Raw genomic sequence first — 19,669 nt, 5'->3', positions numbered from 1 at the left:
AGGGATCAAGTCATGTTGATGGATGAGTTGTGTGAGAGGTTGAATGGAAGGATGTCAAAGATTGATGATGAGGTCAGTAGTGAGAAATATGTCAAAGACTTTCCGGAAGTATTTTCGGATACTCTTGGTTGTTTAAACGGTTTTGAACATCGGATTATTTTGAAGAGTTCAGCTAAACCTTGTGTACATAAGGTACGTAGGGTGCCAAATTTAATGATGGAACCATTGAAGATGGAACTTAAAAGATTGCTAGAATTGAAGGTGATTGAGGAGATTGAAGCGTCAGAGTGGCTGGCCCCAGTGGTTTTGGCACCCAAGGATGGTGGATCAGCGGTGAGAATGTGTGTGGACTTGCGCGGATTAAATGAATGGATCTGGGTAGATCGGCAACCTCTTCCTAACATTTCTGAATGCATCAGTTTGTTGAAGGGGGCCAAGGTTTTTAGCGTGTTGGACTTGTCCTCCGCGTATCATCAAGTTAAACTTCACAAGAATTCCAGGCATCTAACATCTTTTGTTACTCCTTTGGGGGCTTATCAGTTTTTGAGGATGCCTTTTGGTTTGGCTTCAGCCGCAGCTTGTTTCCAAAGAATTATGAAGATTGTACTCGGAGATCTTCCTAATGTCTTGTTTTTCCAGGACGATATTTTAGCTTATGGGAAGTGTGAGAGTGAGCATGAATGGGTTTTGAGATCTGTGTTGTGCAAGTTGAGGGAAAGAGGGCTCACTCTTAAGAGAGACAAGTGTCGTATAGGGTTGAAATCTGTGACTTATCTGGGACACGTTATTTCGGGAGAGGGTATACAACCCAAACTCAAGTTGGCAGATAGTATTGTGAAGGCCCCTGCACCGCAGGATAAGGAGCAGGTTAGGTCTTTTCTGGGCATGGCGGAGTTTTACTCCAAATTTGTGAGAGGGTTTGCTAGTGTGGCTGAGCCAATTAGAGTTTTACTAAGGAAAGGGGTGCATTTTGTTTGGACACCAGAGTGTGAAAAAGCTTTTGAGTCAGTTAAGTCAGAAAATGGAAGGATGCCCACATTAGGTCATTTTGATGTGAAATTAAGAACCATTCTTACAACTGATACGAGTCTCAAGGGACTGGGAGCAGTACTTTCGCAGGTGGAGGATGGTGTAGAGAAGGTTGTGGCATTTGCCTCCAGGGCTCTCAGAGATGCGGAGGTTAACTATTCGTGTATTGAGAGGGAGGCGTTGAGTGTGTTTTGGGCTATACATCACTTTAAGTTTTATTTATGGGGAATTCCTTTTGAAGTAAAATCTGACCATCGCCCTCTTGTTCAAATTTTCTCGTGTCATCACAGTGACCATTTGACTCCTAGGCTTAAGAGATGGAGTGAAGGATTGCAGGAATTTAATTTTCGCGTGCACTACATTTCTGGTGCGAGTAACAAGTCAGCTGATTGTTTGTCTAGGTTGCCAGCGAGTGGCGGAGAGCTGAATGATGAGTCTGTGAATGTGAATTGGGTGATGGAAGATCCGCTCTCTGAGGAAGAGTGGTTGGCTGGTGCTGCTAAGGATGAAGCTTTTGTTTCCCTGAAAGAGATTGTAGCTAAAGGCTGGCCAAGCTACAGAGTTCTTGATCCTGTTGTGGAACCATACTGGAGTGTTAGGGATGATTTATCTTTTTGTGGAGGCAAATTGATGAGGGGAGATAGATTGGTTCCGCCTAGTGTTCTCAGGGATAAGGTGGTTAATCTGGCCCATGAGGGACATCTTGGGAGAAGTCTCACAAAAGCACGTGTTAGGGAAAGGTACTGGTGGCCAGGGATGGATCGAATGGTGGAGTCTGTTGTTAAAGATTGTCATTTATGTGCCATCAATGACAAGTCTCATGTGACCAATCAGGATCCCCTTTCACCTGTGGATGTGCCAGACGCAGTGTGGACTAAGTTGGGGTTGGACATCATGGGTCCGTTGGAGTTAATGCCTCATCATGAGAGGTTTGTTGTACTTTTGGTGGATTACACTTCAAAGTGGGTGATTACCAAGTGTATGGCCACGGTCAATTCCAAGTCAATAATTGAGTTTCTTAAGGATGTTTTTATTTATTTCTGAAGGGGTACCCAGGTTTCTGGTTACAGACAATGGTGTGCAGTTCGTTTCCCAGGAGATGCAAGTTTTTCTTGAAGGTCTAGGGATAGTTCATCAGAAGACTGCATTATATTCTCCACAGGCCAATGGTCTCACGGAGAGGATGAACAGAGTTGTGCTCAAAGGGCGCTTGATTCCAAGGCCTCTTTGAGTGAAGTGTTGAGGGAAACCTGGTGGGCTCATCGAACAGTTCCCAATGCGATTTCTCAGAAGTCTCCTTTTGAAGCTTTGAGGGGGAGGTTGGCAGTTTCTAAGTTGAACCCGGTTTGGCTTCCTAAATGGGTGAGTAAGGGTGTATGTGAGGAGGAGAGGAAAACCAGGCTTTCTGAGTATCAGAAGAGATACAAAGTGCGTTATGATGACAAGAAGTCCGTGAAGAAGAGGGTATGGAATGTTGGTGACAGAGTTTGGGTGAAGAGAGTGAAACGTTGTCATAAAGGAGTGTCTAATCTATCAGGTCCTTTTGTCATTGTAACAATTAAAAAAAATGTTGTGACCTTGGACAATGGCTGTACTTGGAGTATGTCTAGGTTGGTTAAGTCTAATGGCACAGGTCTGGGTGCAGCCAGTGTTCATGGTTGTGTTCCAGAAGAAAGAAGTGGGGGTTTTGGGAGTTTGAATAGACGGAGGCAGATGCCTTCAAAGTTAAAAGATTATATTTTGTATTAGTGCTATTTATTTTCGTGTGTTCTTTAATTTGAGATGTTTGTGTAAATGCTAGGAGTATTGCTTTCCTTTCTTAGTTCTTGGATCTTGCTTTCTGGGGTGCTTTGAGTTCTTTTGGTTGTTTGTAAAGGGGATGTGTTGTAATTTACTTGTATTCTGTGTGCAGGGCTATGTCAGTGGTTGTCCTGGTTACAGAATATGAGTCTGATGGTTCCATGACAGGCTGGCATTCTGACTGAGGAGACACTGGAGAGCTGACCTGTTGGCTAGTCCTGTCGGTGGTTGAAGATAATAAAGTCTTCCTGTGGACAACAATCTTTCTTTGGATTTATTACTGCCCCAGGCATGTCTCATTCCTTTCAGCCCTCCCTGTCCCAATACACTAAAGTCTGTCTGGGGAGGTGCTAGCACCTCCCCAAGCAGGAAACCTATTGTCCAGGCCTCCCTGGCTGGGAGGGCTCCCAGCTGCAGGAGGTCAGACTCGTCTCTGTGGCAGCAGCATCCATTTTGTGATGCTGAGGCTTTGGTCAGAGTTAAACAGCAAAATAGGATTTTAACATGTCTCTCCCTCTTGAAGGGAGGAATAATATCCTCATCACCAGAAATGGTATGGGGGTATTATTCCAAAGTGTTAGACACCTTACACGACATGTTTCGATAAAGCCAAACCATAGTTACCATAGCTGTGTAAGATTATAAGGTACTTAAGAGTATATGGTAGGCGATATCATAGAACAGCTATAAGGACATGGTTCCGAAAGCTGCAGGCAGGCTCAGCTCATGCTAGAGCACCATCTCACATGTTACCAAGCACTCTGCCTCCAGGATTGTTAAGGCCTGCCATAGGAGTGGCTGATAGGTACACATGTGTCTATTGCGAGTGTAGATATAGGTATACTATATCTAAGCAAGGGGTGATTACACGACCCTGCCCCAGCTGAGTGATCAGCCAGTTGTGTCTGATTGTAAGGCCAGGCCAGGGGTGGCATAATACATGCTGCAGCCCCTGGTAGGCCTAGGATACACCTATACCCTGGGTACCTAGGGTACACTGTACAGGGTCCAATAAGGTGATCCTTACCAATTGGGTATGTACCTAGGGTACATGGAGTCCATTTTAAAGAGAGAGCAGACAGCCTGAGACCCTGAATGGCAGGATCTCAGGCCAACTAAGTCGAAAAACCAGCTAGACACTAGGCAAAATGTTGGGGGTAGCCATAGTCAGATATCCACCTTCCTACACAACCCCCCCCAAACGAAAGGAGATAAGGCTGTCCTTGACCAGGTAAGCCTCTATTGCCTAAGTGGCCATATAAGGAAGAACCAGCACTGGCATGGTTACCCCCTGTCTCATGGTCCACTAAGCAATCCCTAACCCTAAAGGTATCAAAGGGTCTCCACCAGAGGGAATCTCTACCTTTGGTGTGTCTTTGCAAAGTAAAAGGCTGGTGTTGAGATGGAGTACTGAAGTGAGTGTCCTCAAAGTGAGGCCTCAGCTTCCTCCAATCATCCTCCACCATGGATGCCTTTCTTTCTTTAACTGAGTTGCACTGTGCTCTCAGGGTCAGCCTCTGGCTACCTAAAGCTGAAGGCTGGGCACCTTTTGTGGGCTTACTGGAGGGACAGGTCAGGTTTAGGGCCCTAAGGTCCCATGTTTGCCTGTGCCCAACAGAATCCCTCTGGGGGAGGTCCCTACTACCTGTAAAGGAGATACCTCAGGAAGGTTTTTAACCATCACCTGGCTAGGGCTACTAGCCAGGCAATCCTCATTCTTTTGATGGGGGGTTCTTGTGGACAGGAGCCCTCTTGGGGTCCACTGGCCTCCCTGACCTCTGCAGCCCTGGGCTGACTGAGGCAGGGTAGAGAGAGGCAGGCTACCTGCACCAGACTGGGTCCCACCTTGGAAGGGTCCACTGACATCAGAGGCTCTGCCAGGCCAGGCCTGGCTACCTCTGGGGCAGTTCCTTTACAAGGGGTGAGGTCAGATCCCTGAGGAGGCTGACCGTTTCCTAATGTCTGGGGAGAGGGAGACTTTTCTTCCTCCCCACTACTCTCTGTTTGTGTGGAGTGATCCATAGTTTCAGGCTTCACTACACCTATGTCAGTCTGAGTATGGGCTGAGACCATTACAGCCCTGCCAACCTTTCCAGGGAGGCACTCAGTTTGGGTTTGAGCTGTGACTGTCACAGCTCTGCCAATCTCTACAGGGAAGTCTGTCTTTGCCTGGGCTGTGGCTACCACTGCCCTTCCAACCTTTTCAGGGAGGAAATCTACTTGGACAGGGGTTGTGGCTGGCACAACCCCACTACCCTTTTGTGAAAGGCCTACCATTTTAGAATGGGTGTCTTGTTCAACTCCAGCTCAAGCTGAGAGCTCCAGGTCATTCCCCAGTAAGCAGTCTACAGGCAAGGTTGGGGACACTGCCATCCTCTTAGGGCCAATGACACCTCCCCAGCTGAGACATACCTCTGCCATGGGATGACTGTTCTGTTTGCCATCAATGTTAGTTACCTGGTGTGAGAAACCCGGCAAAAGCTGGTCAGATGGAACTAGCCTGTTGGTCACCATAGTGATGCTAGCTCCAGTGTCTCTGTAGGCCTCAGCTTTTCTACCATTGATGTAGGGCTCCTGTCTGTACCTACCCAAAGTGTTGGGACAGGCAGTGAAGTTGGCAAACCCCATGCCACCATCACAGACAAGAGTAGCTGCTGTAGGGGACTTGGCTAAGCCAGGGTCCACCTGTGTTCCCCAAGAAAACCCAACCAAAATGTTTTTAGTCTTTGGGCAACTGCTGTCAGTTTTCCAATGCCCAGGAATTTTACATTCATGGCAGTAAGGCTTTTTAACTGTGGTACAGGAGGGAGCTTGGGACCCACCACCCTGTGTGGAGTTTTGGGACCCTGAGGAAGATTTCTCTTTTGTTTTATCCCCACCCTTCTCTTGAGGCTTGGTGGTATCTTTCTTTTGGTCACCACCCTGATTTTTAGGCCTAATCCTGGTCCTGACCCATTTATCTGCCCTATTTCCCAATCATTGGGGAGAGGTCAAATCTGAGTCTACCAGGTGTTGATGGAGAAGCTGGTTTTGACAATTATTAAGGATCCGCTCCCTCATAATCAAGTTGTACAATCCTGTATAGTCCTGCACCTTGCTACCATTTAACCAACCTTCCAAAGCCTTAGTGGCACAATCCACAAAATCAGACCAGTCCTGTGTCTGTGTTTTCTGGGTGTCTCTGAACAACAACCTATATTGCTCAGTGGTTAAGCCAAACCCATCTATCAGAGCACTCTTCAGGACTTTGTAATTGTCAGCATCCTCGTCACTAACTGTGAGGTGCTTGTCTCTACCTTTGTCAGAAAAGGAGAGCCAGAAGATAGCTGCCCACTGACTCTGGGGTACCTGCTGTACTTTTCAGGTCCTCTCCAAAGCACTCATCCACTTGTGGATGTCATCCCCATTCTGATATGGGGGGACTATCTTGCTTAGGTTTTTATGGTCATAAGACCTATCCCTGTCTTTAGGAATGTTGCTGCCACCAGTGGGTCCTCGCCCACTCAACTTTTGCTCTCTGGCCAGAGCAAGTCTTTCTTTGGCAAGGGCAAGTTCTTCCCTTTCAATCCTCAGATTGACTTCCCTCATTCTGACCTGATGCTCTTTTCTGTGTGGAGAAGTCATTCCCCTGTGAGAAGAGGCATTGGAGCTATTGGAGACATGGGAGTGGATAGATTCCCTTGAAGGGGATCTTCCTCTCCTGCTTCTCTGGTTAAGTCCACTTGAGGGTCTGAATGGGGGGACCCCAGTCAGACTCCCATGTAGGCTTAAGTTAGCCTGGCTAAGTCTCCTAACTTGGACCTGGCTGTCTACCTCATCTTCTGAAGTCCCTTCTGACTCATCTGTAGAGGGTAGACCCTCACCTGTACCTAGGGTACTATCCTGGGAGGCTCTCTGAGCATAATACTCTTCTAAGATCTCCACTAGTTAAATGAGGGTAGGGTTTGAACCCTGTTTTAACTTTCTGGAGGTACACAATTGTCTCATCTCCTGAAAAGTTAGGGTATCATATCTAGAGGGTATCTTTTTAGGATCTACCCCTCCTGAGAGAGAATCAACTTGATCTCCTCTCAGAGACATGATCTAGTGAGGGTGTGGTGTGTGCACCTACCTACACTAGTTGTATCTACTAAAACCTCTCTAGTAGTTGTAGTCAGGGTGTGCTAGGACCTTCAACCTACAACAACTAAGTTCAGAAGAACTTAAGTATTTATAAGCTATGTTATATGTACCTTACAAATATCCTTGTGATCTTTCAATTTGATATCTCAAGATTGCAATGGTATTACAACAGCAAGCTCAGATCCCACCGCTGCCACCAATGTGAGAAGTTGGCCTGATATATGATGTCACTAGTTCTAGTGTACACCTTGTATCAGTCCAAACAACCCTTATGGTGATTGGTTGTAAAGTCAACCTTATAGACCAGCTATCCTAGTGGTAGCATGGACAAGAGCAGTCTTAGGCTAAACTCTGTATGGCATGTGAAGCCAGCTGTTATACCATTTGCAACCCCTTGAATACCAAATGAAAGGACACCACAACAGATATATTATAAAAATAGAATGTATTTATTCTAGTCAAAATACCCTCAACACTCTTTATGAGATTCGAGGTAAGTACAACACAGTCTTATTTAAGCATACATAAGTCACACAGGTAAGTAATACAGTTAGGCCCTAGGGGCCACGCAAACCATATACTAAGTAACTGGTATAAGAACCACTGTCACGAACACAGGTTAGGCCTAGGCCTAGGGAATCGCTGGGGCTACACTATCCTATCAGTTGCTAGGCAGTGGGAGGCCCACGGGATTCAGGTGCAGAGTGGAAACACTCACGCGTAATGCGTTAAAGTCAATAGAAATAGTAGTATTTAGAAATTAAGAGTTTTAGGACACTTCGAAAGGAACTAGGAGTTAGAGACTTGGAAACTAGACACTAGGATAGTCAATACCCTTGTGAGCACCGGAGTACTCAAGTTACCTAGCCCACGGGCTGCGGGTGCATAGGTGTGAACTTGCGTCGGGTTTCGTCGTCGACTCCTATGGATGCCTGAAGAAAGTTGCTGACAGGCAGTCAGTGAAGAGTGTCCGGTGGATTCCAAGGATGGAATCAGGAAGGAGGATACCTGCAAGCAGAGGGGACAGAGTCTAGGTCACCAGCCAGGAGCCGGGAAGGAACCAGGAAGGAACCAGGCGATGTCGTGAAGATGCAGGTGAAGAGGTGAAGCTTGTCGCAGCAGCCACGGGTACCAGGAGGCGTCAAGGAGGACCAGAACCAGGAGTCGAGCTGTCCCACAAGGGCTCTTGCTGTCGGCAGCATCGATGTCGAGCTGGGACACAATAAGCCTTGGCAAGCGCAACCCATGCAGAATGAAGGATTCGCTTCTGTTGCAGACCAGGAAGGTCTGAGGTGCTTCTCTTTTGCAGGGAAGCAAGGGCCGGTCTGGAAAAGCCAAACCAGCGGTAGAAAGTTCAAGGTTCATCGTCTCAAAGGCTACTAGCCAACGGGCAAGCAACTGGACAGACGCGTCGAGCAGAGTAATGCAGAAGGGCCCCACCAGAACTCGTGGAGTGTGGAGGGCTGATCTTCAGTGCAGATGGTGCTCGGGGTTGGGGCTTCTCAATCCCCAGAGCACAACTTTGAGGATGCCTCAGAAGCTGCGCTGGAAGCAAGTCGCCAATTTTCCCAGGTAGCCGGTCCCACGTCTCTTGTCGCCCCCACGGATCTCAGCTATGCTGTGGATGTGGATCAGGGTCAGAGAAGTCTGGAAGTCAAGGCGCTGGCCGGGCTCTGCAGTCGGTTCCTCATAGAACGTTGAGCAAAGCAAACGGCAGGTCGCTTGATGGTGCCTGTTTGCACAGGGTGGTCACTCCTTGGCCACAAGGGAAATTCTTCAGTCTTCTTCCGTAGTCGAATGTCGAAGGTCCAGAGTTTCTGTTCAAGTTCAGTTTATCAGGATAATCCAAAGTCCTAGGGACTCAGCTCCCACTCTTATACTAATCTGGGGGGCTGGGTTACCTGCTAGGTCCCTCCTATGGGTGGGACCAGGGAGGGGGGTGGTTACACCCCCTTCCCTTTGTCCAGTTTCGCACCAGGACTGGGGCTGGAGTGCCCCAGCACTGGTTTGAACTGGACTATGCATGGAACACCTTGTGTGCCCCAGTCATGTCTCATTCCTTTCAGCCCTCCCTGCCCCAATATACTAAAGTCTGTCTGGGGAGGTGCTAGCACCTCCCCAAGCAGGAAACCTATTGTCCAGGCCTCCCTGGCTGGAAGGGCTCCCAGCTGCAGGAGGTCAGACTCGTGTCTGTGGCAGCAGCATCCATTTTGTGATGCTGAGGCTTTGGTCAGAGTTAAACAGCAAAGTAAGATTTTAACATGTCTCTCCCTCTAGAAGAGAGGAATAATATCCTCATCACCAGAAATGGTATGGGGGTATTATTCCAAAGTGTTAGACACCTTACACGACATGTTTCGATAAAGCCAAACCATAGTTACCATAACCGTGTAAGATTATAAGGTACTTAAGAGTATATGGTAGGCGATATCATAGAACAGCTATAAGGACAGGGTTCCAAAAGCTGCAGACAGGCTCAGCTCATGCTAGAGCACCATCTCACATGTTACCAAGCACTCTGCCTCCAGGATTGTTAAGGCCTGCCATAGGAGTGGCTGATAGGTACACATGTGTCTATTGTGAGTGTAGATATAGGTATACTGGGGCAGATTTATAATAACTGGCGAATCCCTGCATATCAGCAGGGATGCGCCAGTTATTTTGCGCCCCAGCTCCGCCATCATGAATGCGCCGCATTTATAATGCGTTACAACAAACAATTGATGGACGTAATGCTGACAATGCAGACATTCTCCCCCAGTCAAGAGATCTGGGTTAAATCCATCGTTCTTTTGCCCACTACGCCACCCCAGTTTAGACATGGCCATATGCAAATCAGTCTTGACCCTGTGCCTCATGGGAACAGTCCAGCCCGAACTGCCAAGCCATGTCTTCCCTGGACCAGAATCAAGCATCCTAGGACCGGTTTCTGGCTATCAGCCGTCATCAGCCAGGATAGCTGACTCCAATGGCGTAGTGAGCACGGGTCCCACGTCTGGGAATACCCATCCCACATAGGGCGAAAAGCGTTACAACAAACAATTGATGGACGTAATGCTGACAATGCAGACATTCTCCCCCAGTCAAGAGATCTGGGTTAAATCCATCGTTCTTTTGCCCACTACGCCACCCCAGTTTAGACATGGCCATATGCAAATCAGTCTTGACCCTGTGCCTCATGGGAACAGTCCAGCCCGAACTGCCAAGCCATGTCTTCCCTGGACCGGAATCAAGCATCCTAGGACCGGTTTCTGGCTATCAGCCGTCATCAGCCAGGATAGCTGACTCCAATGGCGTAGTGAGCACGGGTCCCACGTCTGGGAATACCCATCCCACATAGGGCGAAAAGCGTTACAACAAACAATTGATGGACGTAATGCTGACAATGCAGACATTCTCCCCCAGTCAAGAGATCTGGGTTAAATCCATCGTTCTTTTGCCCACTACGCCACCCCAGTTTAGACATGGCCATATGCAAATCAGTCTTGACCCTGTGCCTCATGGGAACAGTCCAGCCCGAACTGCCAAGCCATGTCTTCCCTGGACCGGAATCAAGCATCCTAGGACCGGTTTCTGGCTATCAGCCGTCATCAGCCAGGATAGCTGACTCCAATGGCGTAGTGAGCACGGGTCCCACGTCTGGGAATACCCATCCCACATAGGGCGAAAAGCGTTACAACAAACAATTGATGGACGTAATGCTGACAATGCAGACATTCTCCCCCAGTCAAGAGATCTGGGTTAAATCCATCGTTCTTTTGCCCACTACGCCACCCCAGTTTAGACATGGCCATATGCAAATCAGTCTTGACCCTGTGCCTCATGGGAACAGTCCAGCCCGAACTGCCAAGCCATGTCTTCCCTGGACCAGAATCAAGCATCCTAGGACCGGTTTCTGGCTATCAGCCGCCATCAGCCAGGATAGCTGACTCCAATGGCGTAGTGAGCACGGGTCCCACGTCTGGGAATACCCATCCCACATAGGGCGAAAAGCGTTACAACAAACAATTGATGGACGTAATGCTGACAATGCAGACATTCTCCCCCAGTCAAGAGATCTGGGTTAAATCCATCGTTCTTTTGCCCACTACGCCACCCCAGTTTAGACATGGCCATATGCAAATCAGTCTTGACCCTGTGCCTCATGGGAACAGTCCAGCCCGAACTGCCAAGCCATGTCTTCCCTGGACCGGAATCAAGCATCCTAGGACCGGTTTCTGGCTATCAGCCGTCATCAGCCAGGATAGCTGACTCCAATGGCGTAGTGAGCACGGGTCCCACGTCTGGGAATACCCATCCCACATAGGGCGAAAAGCGTTACAACAAACAATTGATGGACGTAATGCTGACAATGCAGACATTCTCCCCCAGTCAAGAGATCTGGGTTAAATCCATTGTTCTTTTGCCCACTACGCCACCCCAGTTTAGACATGGCCATATGCAAATCAGTCTTGACCCTGTGCCTCATAGGAACAGTCCAGCCCGAACTGCCAAGCCATGTCTTCCCTGGACCGGAATCAAGCATCCTAGGACCGGTTTCTGGCTATCAGCCGTCATCAGCCAGGATAGCTGACTCCAATGGCGTAGTGAGCACGGGTCCCACGTCTGGGAATACCCATCCCACATAGGGCGAAAAGCGTTACAACAAACAATTGATGGACGTAATGCTGACAATGCAGACATTCTCCCCCAGTCAAGAGATCTGGGTTAAATCCATCGTTCTTTTGCCCACTACGCCACCCCAGTTTAGACATGGCCATATGCAAATCAGTCTTGACCCTGTGCCTCATGGGAACAGTCCAGCCCGAATTGCCAAGCCATGTCTTCCCTGGACCGGAATCAAGCATCCTAGGACCGGTTTCTGGCTATCAGCCGTCATCAGCCAGGATAGCTGACTCCAATGGCGTAGTGAGCACGGGTCCCACGTCTGGGAATACCCATCCCACATAGGGCGAAAAGCGTTACAACAAACAATTGATGGACGTAATGCTGACAATGCAGACATTCTCCCCCAGTCAAGAGATCTGGGTTAAATCCATCGTTCTTTTGCCCACTACGCCACCCCAGTTTAGACATGGCCATATGCAAATCAGTCTTGACCCTGTGCCTCATGGGAACAGTCCAGCCCGAACTGCCAAGCCATGTCTTCCCTGGACCGGAATCAAGCATCCTAGGACCGGTTTCTGGCTATCAGCCGTCATCAGCCAGGATAGCTGACTCCAATGGCGTAGTGAGCACGGGTCCCACGTCTGGGAATACCCATCCCACATAGGGCGAAAAGCGTTACAACAAACAATTGATGGACGTAATGCTGACAATGCAGACATTCTCCCCCAGTCAAGAGATCTGGGTTAAATCCATCGTTCTTTTGCCCACTACGCCACCCCAGTTTAGACATGGCCATATGCAAATCAGTCTTGACCCTGTGCCTCATGGGAACAGTCCAGCCCGAACTGCCAAGCCATGTCTTCCCTGGACCGGAATCAAGCATCCTAGGACCGGTTTCTGGCTATCAGCCGTCATCAGCCAGGATAGCTGACTCCAATGGCGTAGTGAGCACGGGTCCCACGTCTGGGAATACCCATCCCACATAGGGCGAAAAGCGTTACAACAAACAATTGATGGACGTAATGCTGACAATGCAGACATTCTCCCCCAGTCAAGAGATCTGGGTTAAATCCATCGTTCTTTTGCCCACTACGCCACCCCAGTTTAGACATGGCCATATGCAAATCAGTCTTGACCCTGTGCCTCATGGGAACAGTCCAGCCCGAACTGCCAAGCCATGTCTTCCCTGGACCGGAATCAAGCATCCTAGGACCGGTTTCTGGCTATCAGCCGTCATCAGCCAGGATAGCTGACTCCAATGGCGTAGTGAGCACGGGTCCCACGTCTGGGAATACCCATCCCACATAGGGCGAAAAGCGTTACAACAAACAATTGATGGACGTAATGCTGACAATGCAGACATTCTCCCCCAGTCAAGAGATCTGGGTTAAATCCATCGTTCTTTTGCCCACTACGCCACCCCAGTTTAGACATGGCCATATGCAAATCAGTCTTGACCCTGTGCCTCATGGGAACAGTCTAGCCCGAACTGCCAAGCCATGTCTTCCCTGGACCGGAATCAAGCATCCTAGGACCGGTTTCTGGCTATCAGCCGTCATCAGCCAGGATAGCTGACTCCAATGGCGTAGTGAGCACGGGTCCCACGTCTGGGAATACCCATCCCACATAGGGCGAAAAGCGTTACAACAAACAATTGATGGACGTAATGCTGACAATGCAGACATTCTCCCCCAGTCAAGAGATCTGGGTTAAATCCATCGTTCTTTTGCCCACTACGCCACCCCAGTTTAGACATGGCCATATGCAAATCAGTCTTGACCCTGTGCCTCATGGGAACAGTCCAGCCCGAACTGCCAAGCCATGTCTTCCCTGGACCGGAATCAAGCATCCTAGGACCGGTTTCTGGCTATCAGCCGTCATCAGCCAGGATAGCTGACTCCAATGGCGTAGTGAGCACGGGTCCCACGTCTGGGAATACCCATCCCACATAGGGCGAAAAGCGTTACAACAAACAATTGATGGACGTAATGCTGACAATGCAGACATTCTCCCCCAGTCAAGAGATCTGGGTTAAATCCATCGTTCTTTTGCCCACTACGCCACCCCAGTTTAGACATGGCCATATGCAAATCAGTCTTGACCCTGTGCCTCATGGGAACAGTCCAGCCCGAACTGCCAAGCCATGTCTTCCCTGGACCGGAATCAAGCATCCTAGGACCGGTTTCTGGCTATCAGCCGTCATCAGCCAGGATAGCTGACTCCAATGGCGTAGTGAGCACGGGTCCCACGTCTGGGAATACCCATCCCACATAGGGCGAAAAGCGTTACAACAAACAATTGATGGACGTAATGCTGACAATGCAGACATTCTCCCCCAGTCAAGAGATCTGGGTTAAATCCATCGTTCTTTTGCCCACTACGCCACCCCAGTTTAGACATGGCCATATGCAAATCAGTCTTGACCCTGTGCCTCATGGGAACAGTCCAGCCCGAACTGCCAAGCCATGTCTTCCCTGGACCGGAATCAAGCATCCTAGGACCGGTTTCTGGCTATCAGCCGTCATCAGCCAGGATAGCTGACTCCAATGGCGGCAATGATTCCGGTCCAGGGAAGACATGGCTTGGTAGTTCGGGCTGGACTGTTCCCATGAGGCACAGGGTCAAGACTGATTTGCATATGGCCATGTCTGAACTGGGGTGGCGTAGTGGGCAAAAGAACGATGGATTTAACCCAGATCTCTTGACTGGGGGAGAATGTCTGCATTGTCAGCATTCCGTCCATCATTTGTTTGTTGTAACGCTTTTCGCCCTAAGTGGGATGGGTATTCCCAGACGTGGGACCCGTGCTCACTACGCCACTGGAGTCAAGCTATCCTGGCTGATGACGGCTGATAGCCAGAAACCGGTCCTAGGATGCTTGATTCCGGTCCAGGGAAGACATGGCTTGGCAGTTCGGGCTGGACTGTTCCCATGAGGCACAGGGTCAAGACTGATTTGCATATGGCCATGTCTGAACTGGGGTGGCGTAGTGGGCAAAAGAACGATGGATTTAACCCAGATCTCTTGACTGGGGGAGAATGTCTGCATTGTCAGCATTCCGTCCATCATTTGTTTGTTGTAACGCTTTTCGCACTAAGTGGGATGGGTATTCCCAGACGTGGGATCCGTGCTCACTACGCCACTGGAGTCAAGCTATCCTGGCTGATGACGGCTGATAGCCAGAAACCGGTCCTAGGATGCTTGATTCCGGTCCAGGGAAGACATGGCTTGGCAGTTCGGGCTGGACTGTTCCCATGAGGCACAGGGTCAAGACTGATTTGCATATGGCCATGTCTGAACTGGGGTGGCGTAGTGGGCAAAAGAACGATGGATTTAACCCAGATCTCTTGACTGGGGGAGAATGTCTGCATTGTCAGCATTCCGTCCATCATTTGTTTGTTGTAACGCTTTTCGCCCTAAGTGGGATGGGTATTCCCAGACGTGGGACCCGTGCTCACTACGCCACTGGAGTCAAGCTATCCTGGCTGATGACGGCTGATAGCCAGAAACCGGTCCTAGGATGCTTGATTCCGGTCCATGGAAGACATGGCTTGGCAGTTCGGGCTGGACTGTTCCCATGAGGCACAGGGTCAAGACTGATTTGCATATGGCCATGTCTGAACTGGGGTGGCGTAGTGGGCAAAAGAACGATGGATTTAACCCAGATCTCTTGACTGGGGGAGAATGTCTGCATTGTCAGCATTCCGTCCATCATTTGTTTGTTGTAACGCATTTATAATGCGGCGCACCATGGGGCAAAAACAGCACAGATGCGTCACGCATCTGTGCTTAAAAGTGGCGCATTGCTGGAGTTGCGTCGCAAGCGCGACACAGCTCCAGCAATGCTCTGGGGGGCCCTATCTGCACAATGCTGCGTCAATCCTTACGCCTGCTTCAAGCAGGCGCAGGGTTTTGACGCAGCATGGGCTCAAAAGTGACTGAGTGAAATCTTGTAGATTTCACTCAGCCACTTTTAGGAGGCGTTCCTGCGCCGGAAGGCCCCCACCTGCCCTGGAACGCCTACATGTGGCGCAGGGCTTTACAACGTGACGCATCTCCCAGATGCGTCACGTTGTAAATACCTCGCACCATGGCGCAGGATTTGCACCGCTGCTGCGTCACAAAAGTGACGCAACGGCGGCGCAAAAGTGGCGCAAGTGCAACATAAATCTGCCCCACTATATCTAAGCAAGGGGTGATTACACGACCCTGCCCCAGCTGAGTGATCAGCCAGTTGTGTCTGATTGTAAGGCCAGGCCAGGGGTGGCATAATACATGCTGCAGCCCCTGGTAGGCCTAGGGTACACCTATCCCCTGGGTACCTAGGGTACACTGTACAGGGTCCAATAAGGTGATCCTTACCAATTGGGTATGTACCTAGGGTACATGGAGTCCATTTTAAAGAGAGAGCAGACAGCCTGAGACCCTGAATGGCAGGATCTCAGGCCAACTAAGTCGAAAAACCAGCTAGACACTAGGCAAAAAGTTGGGGGTAACCATAGTCAGATATCCACCTTCCTACACAGATGACGTGTTGGTCACTCTCACGAATCCAACGACCGCCCTGGGGAGCCTCTTAGAGGAACGAGAGACTTTTGGAGGGGCCTCCGGTTTTAAGATCAATTTAGCGAAATCTATGGCACTGAATCTATCTCTGCCGCCGAAGGTCATGACTGACCTCCGGGCCCTATACCCTCTCCAATGGTCAGATGAGGCGGTTCCCTATCTGGGCATACAGCTTGCTTCGACTCTACAGGCCATAGGACAAATTAATCATTCCCTTCTGCAGGCCCACGTTCATGCTGCGCTGCTAAAATGGAAACACTACCCGCTATCGTGGCTAGGGCGAATCGCAACCATTAAAATGACCATTCTTCCCAAGATCCTGTACCTTTTCCAAACCTTGCCTCTCCTGCCCCCTACGAGTTGGCTACAAAGAGTCCAGTCTAACCTCTCCTCCTTCATCTGGCAAGGACGTAAGCCGAGAATGAAGCGGCTGGTAAGCTTCCTTCCACCGCACGAGGGAGGCCTCGGAGTTTTGGACCTCGCGCTTTATTATATTGCCACGCAACTCCGATACCTGGTTGAATGAAGTTGAGCGGAATCTGAGAAGCACTGGCTCTTCCAGGACCGGTCTGTCGCCGGCACGTCTCTGATGAAGGTCCCCTTCTTGCCCAGACCCCATCGTCCACCAAATCTGTACTCTTCTCATGTAACGCGTTCCATCCTTAAAGTTTGGGACCAGACTAACATATGGTACGCCCTCACCACACTCCTCTCCCCGCTCACCCCCTTAATGGACAACCCAGACTTTAGGCCCGACGTAGATCCTCGGTCTTTCCCGCTGTGGAGGGAAGCGGGTTGTCGCGCCTTGGGTCAATTGTTCCACAGGGGTGAAATTGTTCTGTTTTTGCAACTCAGAGCCGATCACGGCTTCCCTGAATTGGAACAACTGCACTACCTGCAGGTCCGACACTCGGCCATGCATCCCGATAATCGGGCACAGGCATCGCGACTCCTTACTCACTATGAACGATGGCTCATTACGCTCCCCTCCAACAAAAAACTGATCTCGGATCTTTACAAAATGCTCTTGTCCAGATTCACTCACACTTACCATGCCAGGCGATCACTATGGGAGAGGGACTTGGGGCGGGACCTTACCCCCCAGGAGTGGGAAGACGCGTGTTACAGGGCACGCCACACAGCAACACAAGTAGGCCTGACCGAGACCCTCACTAAACTCGTATACCACTGGTACTACACCCCAGAGAGATTGCACCAGGCTGACCCTACACATAGTCCCAACTGTTGGAGGGGTTGTGGACAGAGGGGCTCGTTGGTCCACCTCCTATCGGACTGCCCACAAATCCAGGCTTACTGGACACATGTCCTCAACGAAATAGATGAACACTAGACACGGAACTTCCTAGGTTCCCCGCATACGTATTGTTGGGAGTCCCAAATCCGCTCACTTACCCCCTGAAGTCAAAGAGGGGGAAGCAGATAGCCATTGCCCTGGGCACGGCCGTTCAGAATATACTCAGACATTGGAAATCCACCCGGGTTCCCTCACACACGGGGTGGTATCTGTGTTTGTGGCACGTGCTGGGCATGGAGAAGGTCTCTCTCACCTTGGCCGGCAAGGGCTCTTCCTTTAACGATCTCTGGCAACCCTTTCTGGCCCTCCTAGCCCCAGAATTCGGGGAACTGTATTGTCCCAAATATCTACGCCTCTTGCACCTTACCTCTCCAGACAACCCCACATGATGCAATTTCGCCCTTCTGGGGGAGAGAAGAGTGATTTTCTTTTTCTTCCTTTTTTTCTCTCTTTTTTCTTATCTGTTGGGGTGGGTGGCGGGAATGTAGGTTTTCATTGTAGCCCACATATATTAAAGCATTTCACGCTGAACTTGTCGAGCCCTGCGTGGCCCGCTTGCATTGTGTCTTCCACTTGTGATGCTCCATAATATTAATAATAAAAAGATTTAAAACTAAATTACAAATCTGTAGAGACCCAACTCGGTGCTCATACGTGCTCCCATTTAGAAGGTCTCATTTATTAAAAGTAATAAGGTAACTGTAAGAAATTAAGTTAAAGGTTGAGGGGAATGAAAATCTTCTCAAGCAGCAACCAAAGTTATTGTCAGGGTCAAGTCACAAGCAAACCTTAAATTAATCTGTTAGCTTGGCACGGAGCAGTTTGGTCTTAGAGGCTATGTGTAAAGTATTTATGCAGCACTTCAAATAGCAATAAAATGTAAACACCTCACAAGAAAAATCCCACACAAATTTAGAGAAATAGAGTGAAATTAAGTGATTCATTTGACATAAAAAGGGCAAAAATCTAATCAGTAGGACCTGAGATATGTAATTGTAGCTGAAAGATTTAGGTGAATATAGTGGCAAAACTCCAAAGCACAACTCACTGTTATTTGGCTGTGTGAGACTGGGAGAAACCACAAGTTCAGGCTGACCACGATGGAGCGTGGGTCGGATACATGGACAATGTTAGTCCCGCAGAAATGTTACCTTCTCAGTCCTGTGAAGAGTCCTGTTAACGGTGGAGGGGGCAGCGAGTAGTAGGGAAGCATCTTGGCCAGTCATTGATGTAGTGCAAAGGGCATGCCTGGCATTTCAGACTGGCGTTGCTATAGCACGAAGATCCTATTGTAGTCGCGAGTGGTCAGATTGGTGCTTTGCGGTGGAGCTCCCCGTGAGCTGTCGATACAGTAGTAGGTTGAGTCAGTTAACGGAATTTCGCGTTGGTAGGCAAGTGACAAGATTTCGGCACCAACAAATGGCCACGAAGAGCCCAAAAGCTTTAATCCAGCCAATCTGAGGCCACACCAATGTTCCAGGACCTGAGAGCAACACTTGGAGGTCAGGGGCTTGCTCCAGCTAGATCTGGGTGTTGGTTCAGATGGTTGGGGCCTGTTATGTCCCTGTGGCACTGAACATGAGGCCAGCAGACTAACCCTTGGAGTCACTCTGGGAGTCCTGGGTTCAATCCCTCTGACTCAAGCAGTAGGGCAGCAGGGCAACAATCCAGAAAGGCAGCAGTCCAGCAAAGTAGCAGTCCAAAAGAGCAGCAGTCCAGCGGGAAACAACCTTTACATCGCAGTCATTAGACTGCGATGCTTTTACAACCCGGTTGTTACAACGACCGCGTTGTTACAACACGATGCCATTACTACGCAAGTCATTACATCGACTTGCAGTAGATGGCGCTCTAACATAAGGAATAGTATAATTTACTATTCCAACACCTTCCCTACTGTTGCATAGGTTGGAGTTGGAATAGTAAATTATACATTCCTAATGTTACAGCACCGTCTACTGCAAGTCGATGTAATGACTTGTGTTGTAATTGCATTGGGTGTTACAGAATGCAATGTAATTGCATGCGTTGTAGCATGCTATATTCCAGTCCAGCAGAGTGGCAGTCCTTAAAGCCGCACAGTAGTCCTTTTCCTGGAAGTAAGTCTCCACAGGTCCAAAAGTGTACTGGGGAGTTGGTGTCTGAGGTCCAATATTTATACCAAGTGCCTCCTTTAAAGTGGAGAAGCTTCTAGAGGTTTCCCTTTGAAGTGCATAGTATCCTGCCTCC

Source organism: Triturus cristatus, chromosome 5_1 (assembly GCF_964204655.1).
Source record: "Triturus cristatus chromosome 5_1, aTriCri1.1, whole genome shotgun sequence".
Taxonomy (NCBI): domain Eukaryota; kingdom Metazoa; phylum Chordata; class Amphibia; order Caudata; family Salamandridae; genus Triturus; species Triturus cristatus.
This window is presented reverse-complemented; position numbering follows the sequence as displayed.